The sequence below is a fragment of the Macrosteles quadrilineatus genome, unplaced genomic scaffold (genome assembly GCF_028750875.1).
Source record: "Macrosteles quadrilineatus isolate MER2022 unplaced genomic scaffold, UCM_ALF_1.0 Scaffold_9__3_contigs__length_116548681, whole genome shotgun sequence".
Classification (NCBI taxonomy): domain Eukaryota; kingdom Metazoa; phylum Arthropoda; class Insecta; order Hemiptera; family Cicadellidae; genus Macrosteles; species Macrosteles quadrilineatus.
In genome coordinates, this window is record NW_026542602.1 from 44,953,247 (window position 1) to 44,967,438 (window position 14,192).

The 14,192-nt window shown below is 31.4% G+C and overlaps 1 protein-coding gene and 1 long non-coding RNA gene across 9 annotated transcripts in view; both read right to left on the reverse strand.

Annotated features, from left to right (window-relative positions):
• The window catches only part of LOC129003810 (longitudinals lacking protein-like), a 586,728-nt gene that overhangs the window by 227,715 nt on the left and 344,821 nt on the right, over positions 1-14,192 (reverse strand). The window lies entirely within an intron of this gene.
• LOC129003822 (uncharacterized) lies at positions 8,909-12,561 on the reverse strand. Its single transcript, XR_008491647.1, has 3 exons — positions 11,588-12,561; positions 9,754-10,688; positions 8,909-9,706 (listed from the first exon to the last, which is right to left on the reverse strand). It is a non-coding gene; the product is annotated as an uncharacterized LOC129003822 (long non-coding RNA).

Below are 14,192 nucleotides of genomic sequence, written 5' to 3' on the forward strand. Positions count from 1 at the left end.
GCTACCGACTCACCTAAGCCTGGCAAGGACACTAACACTAGTTGTCTATGCACTATCAAATTTTGTTCTCATACTACTAATTCTATATGTTGAGAATGAATTACTGACTCATGGGATTAGTAAAACTATTTGTATGTGTGAAATAAGGTCTTGTAAAGGGTAAATAGGTTTCATCATACCCTATGTATGGTACCTACAAAAATGTGAACTATTTCTATTCTCAATATCAAACATTAAGAAATATTTTAATAATTGATTATGTTTTTCAATTAGGAGTAGTTAGGAGTAGTTGAATTTCAACCCACAACTTATTAATTAAACTTCAAAATTAAAAATTTCATGTAGAAAAATTGCCAAATAACTTACTGCTAGAGATATAGGTAGGCTACTTACTTACCCAACTAAACATTTTAAATAGAAATTCTATGTTATTGTACGTTTCTGTTATTGTAAGTACAAGTTATGGAAACAAAAGACAAGAAAATCCTTAAAAAAGAATAAAATTTGTTATTTTTTTCGTCTACGAGTGGTTTTACTTTTAAGATTTTCTAGCTGTTACTGGTTTGTTACTTGGCTATTCTTTTTATTTCTTTGTTTTTATGGTATTTTTTTGGTGATGATGAATTTTAAATTTAAGAAATCAATGTGAAATTTCTATCAATACTTACAGTGGAATAAATTATAGTTGTTGTCAAGAGTCAATAAAAATTCTTATTTTAATAGCCTACCTTTAGGAATATTAATTTATGCTTTCCAAATCCATCGTAATACAGTAAAGGACTTATTGTCAAAATTAAAGATACAAGCAACCATTTCTTTAAGAGACAGGATGTTTATAGTCTGTAACATCCTGTGGAGTTTAGCGTATTGTTCATATCGCCAAGCGGGGGAGTGGAAATGCCGAGATTCCTAGAAAGGAGCGGTTAAACCGGATTGCTCTCACAACAAGATCTGTTAAAACAAACTGTAATATTTTACAAGCGAGGGCAGTTATTCCGATTATCGGTAAATGCAGGGTCGGTTAAGAGGGGTTCTACTGCAAGATGTGTATTTTTCACCCAGCTTTGACTGGGCTTTTGTACTGTTCTTGTTATGATAAGTACTTTCATACCTCACAACGGGAACAGAAAGATGCGGAAACGACATGAAAAATGTATTTTTACTAATCGTAATTGCAAATGTCAGCAATGATTTCTTAGATATAACTTGTTGTGATGTAAATACTTTTGTACTTGAGGAAAGAATCAGATTCCTCGTCCAATGTGAAAACTTTCGGAAAGGATAATGTCTGCATTCTTTAACGTAGTCTACGTTGCATTACCGTATAATCTACCTTCCAAGTCCCTCTAACTCAAAATCAACTCAATGACAAAGAAATATCAAAAACGACACAGTAAAAAAATATTTTATTTCAATATTACAAAATCAGAAGAAATCTTGTGAATTAAACTTGGAATTCACATCTCCAGTTCTCTCCCTTGAGAAGTTGAACTGATGTAGTCTATCAGGGTGAGCAGAGCGAACGTGCATTTGCAAGTCTCTCTTGCGGTAACACTTCTTCGTACACAACGGACACGCCACGTTCGGCTCTTTGGAGCAAAACACTCTCTGATGCAATGCCAAAGACTGTTTGTATTTGTACATCTTTCCGCAGACTGTGCATCGATGTTGCTCTCCGAGACCCAACATGTTGTTGAACGTTTGCAAGTTCATAACTCGGCTGGCTGGTCCTGCCAACGTTTTGTTATTTTAGTGATAACAGGGAAGATGAGGAGGCAATGATGTATGGTTAGCAAAGTGGTAAGTACGGTCTTTAATTAAATTGGATTTTCCAGATTATTATGCCTGAGAACGTCAACCTGGTAAGTTTAAAATGGAAAATCACTTCACTTTGTTAACCGAGATTGTCAACTGATAACTGGACTGGTTGAACAGGCTGAATTCAGTTTAAGAACCTAATCATTTGAATTAAATTCAATGCAAAAACTTGTTCTAAACTGGGTTTTACAATATTTTTTATTTCAAATTTAACAACAAAATTTTAGAATTGTTTGAAACTAAATGTACCCTTACTTCTCAAATACAGTATATTTGAGACTTGATATTCTTGTAAACAGTACTTTATTTTCCTGAGTATTGTTACTGGAAAAGGCATATTAAAGATTAAAAAATCTAATTAAACATTTTATTAATAAGTTGTTTATTAAAATAGGTAACATGTATATTGCCTAATTGTGCAAAAAAGGTGCTTATTAAAATAGGTAACATGTATATCGCCTAATAGTGCAAACAAATAAAACAACAGAAAAGGACTAAACACAAAATAAATCCTTAACCCTGGGTCTCCTAGGACATTTTAACCTAAACTATTTATTCAGAAATTCAGAAATTGGTTTCCTCAGTCTTGGTAGCCTGCTAAATCTTTGCCTTCAGGGTAAAAATCCAAAAAAAGCAATCAGTTGATGACATCTTAAAGAAAAAATTAACATTATCATCTGTGGCTTTTCTCCAAACAAAAAATTAAAGCTATTTCAACAAATTATGTTTGCATAACAAAATACTGTACGTTGGGGTTGCGTTAAAGTAATCCCATCCTAGGGCCGGCTACAATTCAACAAAACCCCACCCCAATCATTAAACCAAAACATAAACCAGTAGGCCTAATTGTGCCAGTTCAGTCACCTCCTAAAGACAAAGATTTACAGACTATCATTTAACCCAAATAATAATTTCCTGTAAAACCAATCTCCTGAACTAAGAACATTTTTGATTGGACAAACGTTTTAAAACAAAAAACTTTAAACCTAACAAGTTTTGAAAGAAAAATTCTTAAATGTGTCCGATTTAAAAAAACTAAACAAGTTGGTGTAAAAATTCAGCAATATCGGTTGTTGGGGCAGTTCCGTGTTTTCTCCACACGTGGCTCGTAAGGTTGTGACGGTAGTGTGTCCTAAAAGGACAATGAGGACACTTGAACATTGCGTCTTTGCCACACTCGTAATGTTGATGACGTAGAACTGAGTCTTGTCTGCTGTACGTTTTGCCACATTTGCCACAACTTCTGCGATTGCCTCCTGAAATGTCATAGTGAATTATACTTTTCAGTTGTTGGAGAAAATGTTTTCACGTTGGAATAAACCAGAGTCCCAGTTATCGTGTTTTGACTTGATTACACATATTTGTATGTGTTTTTATTTATTGATTTGATTTTTTATTTTTTTTATTTTTTTATTGGTCTTGATTTTTTTTAGAGTGTTCAAAAAAGGTGGGAACATAATTTACGTAGTGATTCCTTGGGTTAAAATAAAGAGAAAATCAAAGATAATATTTTTTCAAAAATCGTTTAGTTAACCAGATATCCGCCATTTTGTATTTTTTATATTAACATTTTAATCTTTGAAATTTTACAACCAATCTTTTTGAAACTTGGTATGTATGTAAGAGACCCATGAAAGAAAAAAAATTCATCTTGATTCAACTTACAATTTCAAAATTTGGCGTGTCATTTTAAGTTTTAAAAACTGAAATTATTCTAAAACGACTGGTTTTATGAAAAAATGTCAAGAACACATTATTTATCACTTTTAATTACCTATCAAACAATACCAAGTTAAAAAAATAGAATAAGAAATAGCTGAAATATTAAGATTTTTAGTTGTGAAATGGGGCAAACCTGACTAGTTTATGCCTTATTCAACCCCATTTACAACTAAAAATCGTAATATTTTAGCTATTTCTTATTCGATCTTTTTGAACTTGGTATCGTTTGATAGGGAATTAAAAATGCTAAATAAAAGTGTCCTTAAAATTTTAGTTTAAAAATTTTAAATGGCCGCCATTTTTTAAGTTAAATCAAGATGAATTTTTTTCTAACATGGGTCTCTTTTACCTTACATAGGTACTAAGTTTCATAAAGATCGGTTAAAAAATGCAAAGATAAAATACAAAAAAATACAAATACAAAGTGGCAGATATCTGGTTAACGAAGCCTTTTGGAAAAAATATCATCGTAGACTCCTCATCCCATTGTAAATTTTGAAGCTAGTTTTTCGTGTCTAGTTTATGTACGTCCATACTGATCGCTGGGGTAGACAAAATTTTGTTTCTATTATTTTAGGGTTATTTTCATGATTTGTGCTTTACTATTGGTTACTAGGGGACCAGTTATTGTTTATAATTATATCGTTTTATTTGCTTGAATGTGTCTTAAATGACTGAAATAACAAGAAACAAAAAGTAAACAAAACACAACCTCGACAGTTGGACGTACAGAACTAACAATAAAATTGGCTTCAGCTGTACCATAAGGATGACAAATCTAGTAGTAGGTTATGTTTTATCTATGATATTATTATTCTTGATTTTCTCTTTATTTAAGCCGAAGGAATCTTATGATCAACGTTGATAATACTTGTTGGATTAAAAAAAAGTTGACTTATTTGATTGACCGCAAGATTTCAATTGGCTCTTTGTGAACCTACCTACGCTAACCGTAAAGAAAAAAATTTCCTGTGTTTTATAATTTTGTTGTTAAGTAAATTGGTCATCAATTCACACAATTTATCATTGAATAGTTGTAACAATATGCACTTAATAAACAGAAAACGAAAACTAAAGTGTAAAATCACTGAATGAGTCTTCAATTAAAAAAATCTCCCTTGGTTATCAAGACAACATTTCACCTCCCTTAACCAGAACATTTCATCTTCCACTTGATCCCAACTCTACGTCCATGGGCTGAAGAGCCGCTCCTTTGTCTAAGATGAAGTAAATATCGAGCTTGTCGGGATGTTTGCTCCTCACGTGAGGCAAAAGGTTGAACTTAAGCCAAGTTCTCTGCGGGCAGAAGGGACATTTAAACTTGGGTTGTTGGCGGCACTGGAACTTGCGATGGCGATTCAGGTTAGTGGCCAGAGAGTAAGATTTATTGCAATCAGGGCAAATGTGGCGGACTCCTAATGAAAATAAAACCATTTAGTTTAAGATTGACTATAGGTGTAAGAGTTAACTTCTCATCTCAAAAAATGTGAAGCTTATTTTCTTAAGAATTTTCTCTAATTTTTGGGACAACTTTATGATTTGTTCTTGAAAAGATACAGTTATTTACAGTATAATATTTTACAAAAAGAATGCTTAAAATCAAGTTCAAGAGTTAATTTCAAAATTAAAATAAAAAAAATATTGATAAAAATCCAAAATATGGTTATAAAGCCGGTGGTTGTGAAATGTGGTTACCATCCAAAACCAGAGGACGAGCTATTCTTATATCCGTTTATTTTTGGTTGAACCAGTATTGAAATAGGTGAAATAACAAAAACAAGTAAATTTATACACACCTTCAACATGAACTGAATGGTAAATTTATGAGAAAGTATGGTTAATCCAAGTTTATATGTTGTAGGTAAAATTATTGTTTAAGGTCATCTAGTAATTTCATAAGACTTTAACATTTGTTTGGTATTTTTTGAAATAGCGTGATTTATGATTAGGATCCATTTAATTTAATAATTAGGGTTCTAAGTAGTGCAAAGTAATGCAAGTCCAATTTTTTTATGAAGAAAGGCAGTAGCTTACGGAAACAATTTGAGCACTCCTTGTTTGAAATAAATCATACTCTACATAAAATAGGTAGAATAAATCTGAACTTAATACAAGCTCAGTAGGTAACTTAACCGCTAACATAAAACTACAGTGTCAGCCAACTTTGATAAGCATCTGGATTGATGACAGTCTGGATTTAGTGAAATATACTAAATATGAAGGAATTTCCCAATATTCTGGGACTGTTTGGGTACCCCTTCTACCTTTCATTGGGTTGAATGGAGCATTCAGATTTTTTTTAAGTAAGTAGTGAAGCACATTAACTGTACGGCATTTTAACCATATTTTGGTCTACCAGTCCATCTACAACCCCTTAATGGGACAAAATTCCCTTTAACACGTTCGCTGCTGACCGCTAGATGCCGGGACAGCGCCAGGAGCTGAACTAACGCTCGCCACTGCGTAAACATTGCTGCCGATACACTGAATTACAGTAAAAACAGTAGTTGTTTGATGGCAATGTTCTGCAATAAAACTGGCTTTGGACATAGTACTAAGTGATTCTGATAGATAGCAGCACTACCCAGGTTGCAGTCGGTAAAGTAGTGTCGCTATCTTGCAGGAAAGAGGTGGGACAAAGCCCTGTTCTAAACGACCCTGGTGGTGATTTTGGGAAACTATATCTTTTATTGTCAAAAAAGTACATCCCCACGAGCTGCAAAGAAATATAGGACGCTCGTGACGAGCTGGCTGATCCATGGTAACGTTAAACATCGATGAACGGCGACGTTCCGGAACTTTATTAGCTCCTGGCGCCGTGGCCCGTTTGACGTTCCGGAACGTCTGTAGCAGCGAACGTGTTAAAGAAAGCACATTGACTATAAAATCAATCAATGAAAAATTATATTCTCATTCTTCTTCTCGTCATCTCTTCAACTTTCTTCACCCCACCTTCACTTAGCTTCATCTTCACCTCAACTTAGTAGAACAGTTATTGTAATACATTGGAACCTTGATAACAAGACACTCGATAACAAGTAACCCTTGTTGGCAAGTGTCATTTTCAAATCCAATTGAATTTATTTTACCCTTTAGTTACATGTTATTGCAAACCTCAATAAGAAGTCAAAAAGTCTTATATGATAATCCCCATAAGAGTCTTGTTATTAAGGTTTTACTGTAAGTAGTGTCAATGACAGATCTCCAGAAGTCATTTATTAGAACAGTTAACAAGGTGTTTTCTTTTAAAACCCAACCCAAATTAAATTACTGTGAGACACCATTTAATGACACAAGCTCATAAAACCTGTTTTATTTACTTCATTACCGATCAGTTGATATGCGTTGTAGCATGATTATATGAGGTTAAGAGTTATTGGGAATTTATTGTAAATAATATTCAACATGGTGTTTTCGTAAGGTCAAAGAGTATGTACTGTAGCCTAGTAAAATACATTAAAAGTAAATCTATGGTTTTAAGCTAAGAAAGGTTTGAAAAGATTCCATGTGTGATTCGAGTACCTAATAAATAAACAATTTATAGAGAGTGACTTGGTAAAAAAGGTTTAAGAAAACCAGATCTATTGTTGTAAAAAAAATTTGACCTAATACATACTTTGAGCTTGCAGAACCCCCATGTTGAGTCTAAATAAATTCCCAATAACACTATTAGACCTCACAGATAACTATACATCAATACAGGATCAGCTAATCAGCAAGTAAAGAAAACAGGCATACCAACATATGAGCGTATTTTGTCACCAATCAGTCTTATGCAGTGCTTGAAAATTGGGTTGTGTTTTTTAAAACACCCTATGAATTAGTTATAACCTTTTACATTAAAAATTAATGGTACTTATTTTAAGATTTAATATTAAAATTTTGTGTGTAGGCACCTACATTCCATATAGGCTACCCTCTAAGTATTAACTCTACATTTCCAAGAATTATGGGTATACACTAAGTAACTGAAGCAATCTAAAAGCTTTTATCATATGATAGGCTTTAGAGAAACACATTTTTATCTGTCCCATAAAGTTGGTAGTTTTGGGTGAAATTATTTTGACTTTCAATCCAAGTTTCTGTTAAGCCTTGAAGTCATCTGACCTGCTAGTCTGACATTGCTTATAAAATGCTAAAAATGTCTTTAGATTTTTCCTCTCTCAGTTTCCACTTGAGACATTTCTCCTTTTTTGTTTAAATTTTCTATATTTGTAATTATAAAATACTGTATACATTTGTACACAGTATGTCTTCTATTCATCACAAGATAATTAGTTATTGAGGCACATTCAATAATTATAAAATATATATTAAGTACTTTGAAATTAAAATAGTTTCAAATTAGTGATAACTAACGTGACATGTAATGCCTTGACATGGATATTTTTTCCATTTTTTTTTCTGTTTCAAAAATATGTTGCTGTCACAATAAATACATGCTAAGGTCGTTCTTGAGTAAATTTTGCTAAGATTGTGCAACCAAATATATAGAGTGCATGTATAGAGTGCATTAGCTAATCCACAAATATCCTTATAATTTATATGAAGTTGTATCAAGGCCTACTAAACCAAATACCGGTAGGTATCGACTTTCTTTTAAAAGAAATGTTTTGAACTGGCTGCACTGAAAAATTAAATATATGTCTTATCAAAAATTACTCATGAAAACATTTTTGACAACGATTAACAGCAGCCATTGAGTGTGATTAGCCTTAAAACACACACATACTCAATTCCACATCCAAACCTTTGTTTAAATAAACCTCAAATTTATTTGGAATTGACGATTTGTATTTGAAATTTGAAATTTTAATTTAAATAAACACTACCAGCCACAAAAACTTTATTTTCAAACGTTTCAATATGTATAATTGCATATCTCAAAACTTGTTTAGGCCTATAGGTTTTCAACCGAAAAAAAATTTTTTGATAAACATTAATACTTGGTGGCATGTAAGAATGAGATTTCCAAAACCTTATAGATTTTAAATAAAAACTAACATGATTAAAGGAAAGTTTAAATAAAACTACCAAAATTTATAAAGTGTAATTTATTGGTAAATAAATAACTTACATTGTAAAATAAATAAGAGTATAGATGGCACATAATTTATTTGTAAATCACAAATATTTGTTAACGATAAGTAAACAGTCTTATTAATTGAATTAGGATAAACTAATGTATACAAATTATATCCAGCTACTGTATAATCATTGTAGGCTAAATCATGCTCAAAAAAATAAGTAAAAAATATTTCATACAATATGTTCTATTATGCTTCATTAACGATTAATAAATGGACTACAGTATGGACTAAAAGAAAAGTAACACATTTTCAGAATATCAAATTCTGAATCAGTCTTGTGAATGGTAAAATATGGTAAATTTAAATGAGACATCAACAAATTATTTATTACATTATGTGTTTCAATCATTAAAGAATATTTTTAATTTATACTGAATATTACTTATCTTTTATATAATAATGTTTGCGTCGTAAAAATTCAACAAAGCACTCCCATTATAAAACTCAAATGTTTTTCAATAGGCTTTGACAATAACAAAATTATTTAGCTCGTCAATAAATGTTATTTGTTGAAACATATTGTTCAGTATAGTAACTTATATTGCTAATGGATATCAGTCTTAAATATTGCAGTGGTTAAGGATCAGTCTTGTAAAAGGAGTTTTCAATGGTAACAGTAATATATACAAATATTTCCTAAACACACAATGATTAAATTAAATTTAAATTAAACCATAGTAAAACAACTACAAACTAAACCCACACAAAAGACTACATAGGACTAGAAAATACAAAATGATACACAATCAAAATCCTACAACCTACAATTAAAAATGTTTTGCTCATTGAAACCTATTACATTGGTTTTTTACAGAAATAGAAATTACTTTGAGCAAAACCACTTTGATGATAGTTGAAAACACAGTATAAAATAGTTTTCTCTCAACAGTATTTATCATTAGTTCAGACTAATTTAATAACCTTATCACAGAGTAGGCCTACTAAGGGATTAGAAAAACTGACTCTAAAATACTGTCTTATAAAAATACTAATAAGTACCAAGTTAAAATTAACTTGTAAAACAAAGTAAAATAATTAAAACGTATACTTCAGTGATTTTAATGCAAATTCACAACCTAACCTTATTTTTGAAGTTGACGTGATTTTAATGCAAATTCACAACCTAACCTTATTTTTGGAGTTGAGACCTCTTATAAACAGACTAAATCTAAATAGGATTCAAAGGTGCCCTCCTAAGCCCATACAAACCAACCAAATCCGGACAAGTTATTGCTTGACAGTCTTTAATCATTCTCTCCTATAATACTTTACAGTCACAACTTCCAGTTATACAACTTTTCGTTATTTATATAAAGATAGTCTTTTAAATCATTCATTGGTCAAAACTGATAGCTTCAGAGGGAACCACCGATCTCTATAGCTACGACTGGATTGCAAGCCATAACGCTCAAAACTAGGCTCATATCAGTCCAACCACCTGTGTACGGCTGCAGCAATACACTTCATACAAAGCTACTTTGTTTTCATTGATAAAAACTTATGTATCTTTACTGATATTGCTCCATTTAAATGCAGGATTCACTGTTTTACTCGCCACAAAAGTACGTAGATCGTATAGTTTACGTCATTATAAGCACCAAACTATTTTGATATAAAACCTGTACCATTATATCTGCAGTTTCATGCAGATATAATGCATAACTGTAATGCATTTAAATCCAGTTATTGTGGACAGTAGGCCTAATATTAAAGCAAAAGATGTAATGAAATGTGAATGAGAGACAGTTTAGTATTATTTGGAGCCGAGCGGCTGGACTAATCACGTAGCACAGAGCGTGTGCTCCAGTTGTAGTTATAGATATCGATGGAACGTATTCAAATTTCCTAAACCTAACACCACGCTTCTTCAGGGTTCTCAATAGTGGCCATACTTGTTAATATGTTCAGCCAGCAAGTAGCGACGTTTGTACGCCTTCGGACACTTGCCGCAATGGAAGAGGTTGTTGACGCCACATTCGTACCTCATATGACGGTTGAGCGTTGTCTGCACGGAGTAAACACGGTGACAACGTTGACATTTGTACACGCCTTTCACACCTGCAAGCAAACCGCAAACCACCAGCAAACAGCGGGAAACTATGGGGGGAAAGATGAGGATTTGTCTCCATCTTTAGTATTTTGGAGGGGAAGATGAAAGTATTTGGTATATGTTAGCAGCCTGCATCTACAAATTTTTAATTTTGAATATGTGTTTTTGCTCACTGGATTTTATTGGGAAATTTTTTTTAAGTGTTAAAATACCATACCGGTATTACAGTTAAATAAGATCAATATAAATACTAAATTATGGAAATGTGTTCTCAGACTGCACCTTCAAATATGATTATAGCTCTCCTTTTGAGTCTTTTGTTGAAAATTCATGTGAGGTTTTAAAAGATGTGGAAATCGCATCTTGTGAGCAAGTTTTATTTAACCAATCAACAATAATTGTATTTAGATGTAGAAAGAGACCAAACATCTAATGCCCAACCAACATTGATAGAAACAATATGACACTTTAATAAATTAATTTTATAGTAAATGCTATTTCTAAATACTGTACTTAGTTTTAAAACCCCAATGTTAGACAATTCTAAATGAAATTCAGAAATTTTATGTATATTTATTCAAATCATAAGAAAGCTTTAAAATGTTATGTTGACAAAAAAATTACAGTCCATCATATTTTTTACAGCAATTTAAATTAATCATTATTTATTGTTATCAAACGACACCACATTCAACACAAAAAAATCAGTAAAGTAGCAAAAATTATGATTAAATATTATTTTGTTAAAAACATATAAAATCTAAATCTTTCCCTCATTTAGTTAAGGGGCCAGTACTAACAAAAGTAAACTGCAAACATTTAAATTTTTTTGATTAGCTTTTAAAGATTTATGAATAAAAATGTTTGTCTATCAGGTTAATAAAAATGGTAACTAAAATAAACATACCTTTATACCTGTCAGGCTGACCAAACAGAAAACCTTTGAAATATCCAGGCAATTAAATACAGTACAATCTACAATCCAAACAAATAAACTACAATTAAATGTTTCAAACAATTGAACATACTATAAAACTCATTCACTTTGGGTCTGAATTACACATGCATCTTTAAAAGAAATGATTTTTTGACTATGACAAATTCTAGACAACGCTGCAAACTTCAAGACCTGAAAAATATATTAATATGGAAAGCCTGTTTCATGTAGTAGGCAAGATCTGTAGCATTGCTGTGTCGAATAGCATCACAGAATCTGCAGGAACTAGAATAAAAGTTACAAAACCCAAACCGGTCAGAATCTGTTACCTGTCGTAAAATATATTAAAAGCAACTAGAACCTGTAAGGTTTAGTCAGTATATTTTATTTAAATAAGTTACATAACCTTAATTATTATTATAATGGCCTAATATTAAATAGGCCAACAATATTTTTTTAATTGTAACAGTGAAATAACTATCCAGCCTGAAAAACTTCCATTTTGATGAGTTAACTTTTGCTCATGGGGTTATTTAACTGTTGGTGGGTTATAAACAGATTCTGACCGTAAAATATGTTTCTCAAGCTAAAACACAAGATTTAAACATTTTGATTTGAATATTTTACTGAATATGATAAATATTAACATTAACAAAAACACATTTAAATCTAATGATCGAAATCTTAGCATCGTAATAAAAATAACCTATCATAATAATTAGTATACAATTAGGCCTACTGTATAGTATCAGCGTAGTAATAGAAAAATTTTTATTATGACAAAAAACCTAAAGAAATGAAAATAAATGCTTAAATATTGCATATAGCTAAGGAGAAATTTACATATATTTTAGTAGGTGTAACACATTCACCTAAAAGGTCCCTCTTTAAAATGAAATTAGATCAAAATAATTTTTAAACTACTTGACAGTAAAACAATTAATACACAATCAAAACTACAGATATGGAAAGGACCTTCTTAGGGTAAATGTGGGTAGCCTAATAACAAATAAATTAAGCTAAAATTATCTCCTTAAGTAACTAGACAGTAGGTACTTAAAAGAAAGTTTACAGCAGACAAAATAATGAAAAATATTGCTGTAAATAATATAATTATATTTAAAAATTAAATGCTAATTTACTTACCTTAAATAAACAATCAGGTTAAAGGAAGAATTTCAATGGTTAAGTTGGTGAAATCAGTGGTCAAACTGTTGAATTAAATGATTCAACAAACACCAACGACTTTCTGGCTTTCTTATACAAATTTGCATTTAGTAAGTAATATTTCCATTGTACATTTGTAATTATAAATAAAACACGAACATTGTACACGTGTACAGTGGTACAACAAGTTTTACTGTAATAACTGGACAACACTTCAAGCAACAGAGATTTACTGTTAAGATTATTTTTTACATTTTACAGTAGACTCTCCCCCTTATCCGGACCCTCGGGACCGAGGCCAGTCCAGATAACGGTTTTTCCGGTTAAACCGATGTCCCCAAAATCTCGTTAAGACGGACCGTTTAAATGCATACTCTATACAGTATTTGACTTAAAGTTAGGAGAGCATAGTATTTAGACACGTAATCACTGGTCTCAAATCTTTCCCACGAGAACAGTCGTTTCAGTACCGCCCACTTCCTGCCGATCTAGTCCGGTTAAACCAATGTGCTAATAAAAATTATCCGGATTAAGAGATGTCACGTCTACCAAGTGTAGTCCAGTTAAACCGATGTCCGGTTAAAAGGTGTCCAGATAAGAGGGAGTATACTGTAGGTCACACTGAAATGTTGATGTGAATAAGAATCTCTTGAAAACCCGTGGATTTAAATATTTACATAAACAATTTTGTGGTAAAAATTACAAATTTGACATTTGACACATTTGAGTGTTGTCCATTCAAAACACCGAAATCATTTATTGAAAAGTATAAAAATAAAGTCTACAAAGAAGTCACACAAATGCACTCTAAAGACAGCAGATTTCCAGTTTACAAACTCAATCAAATTTAACTATAATTTTGGACAATATTTTACAAATCTTAAGAGAAGTTCTTATTAAACTTGCTTCATCAGCTAAATAAATAGGTCAATTGATAAAAATATTTTAAGAATTTATGTTAAATGTATCTAGGTTAGTTTAAGTTTTGTGATGATACTCTGTTAAGCTATCTGTTCCAGTGAACATATTAAAAAGAATTAAGCCCTTATCTATTATTTTAAATTGCCATTTTGGGGTTATTTATGAATTTTACATTTTTTCAACTTGCTTGGGCATAAATACTGTACAGTAGCTAAAAAAAAACATTCAAAACTTTTAAAATTGTATTTAGTGTATAGTTTTTTAACATTTCACCATTATTATCTTGTAAAAAAATATTGATTTAAGCTACAGTTAAAACAAAACATTATACTGTGTTTACTCTATTATTTTAAATTGCCATTTTGGGGTTATTTATGAATTTTACATTTTTTCAACTTGCTTGGGCATAAATACTGTACAGTAGCTAAAAAAAAACATTCAAAACTTTTAAAATTGTATTTAGTGTATAGTTTTTTAACATTTCACC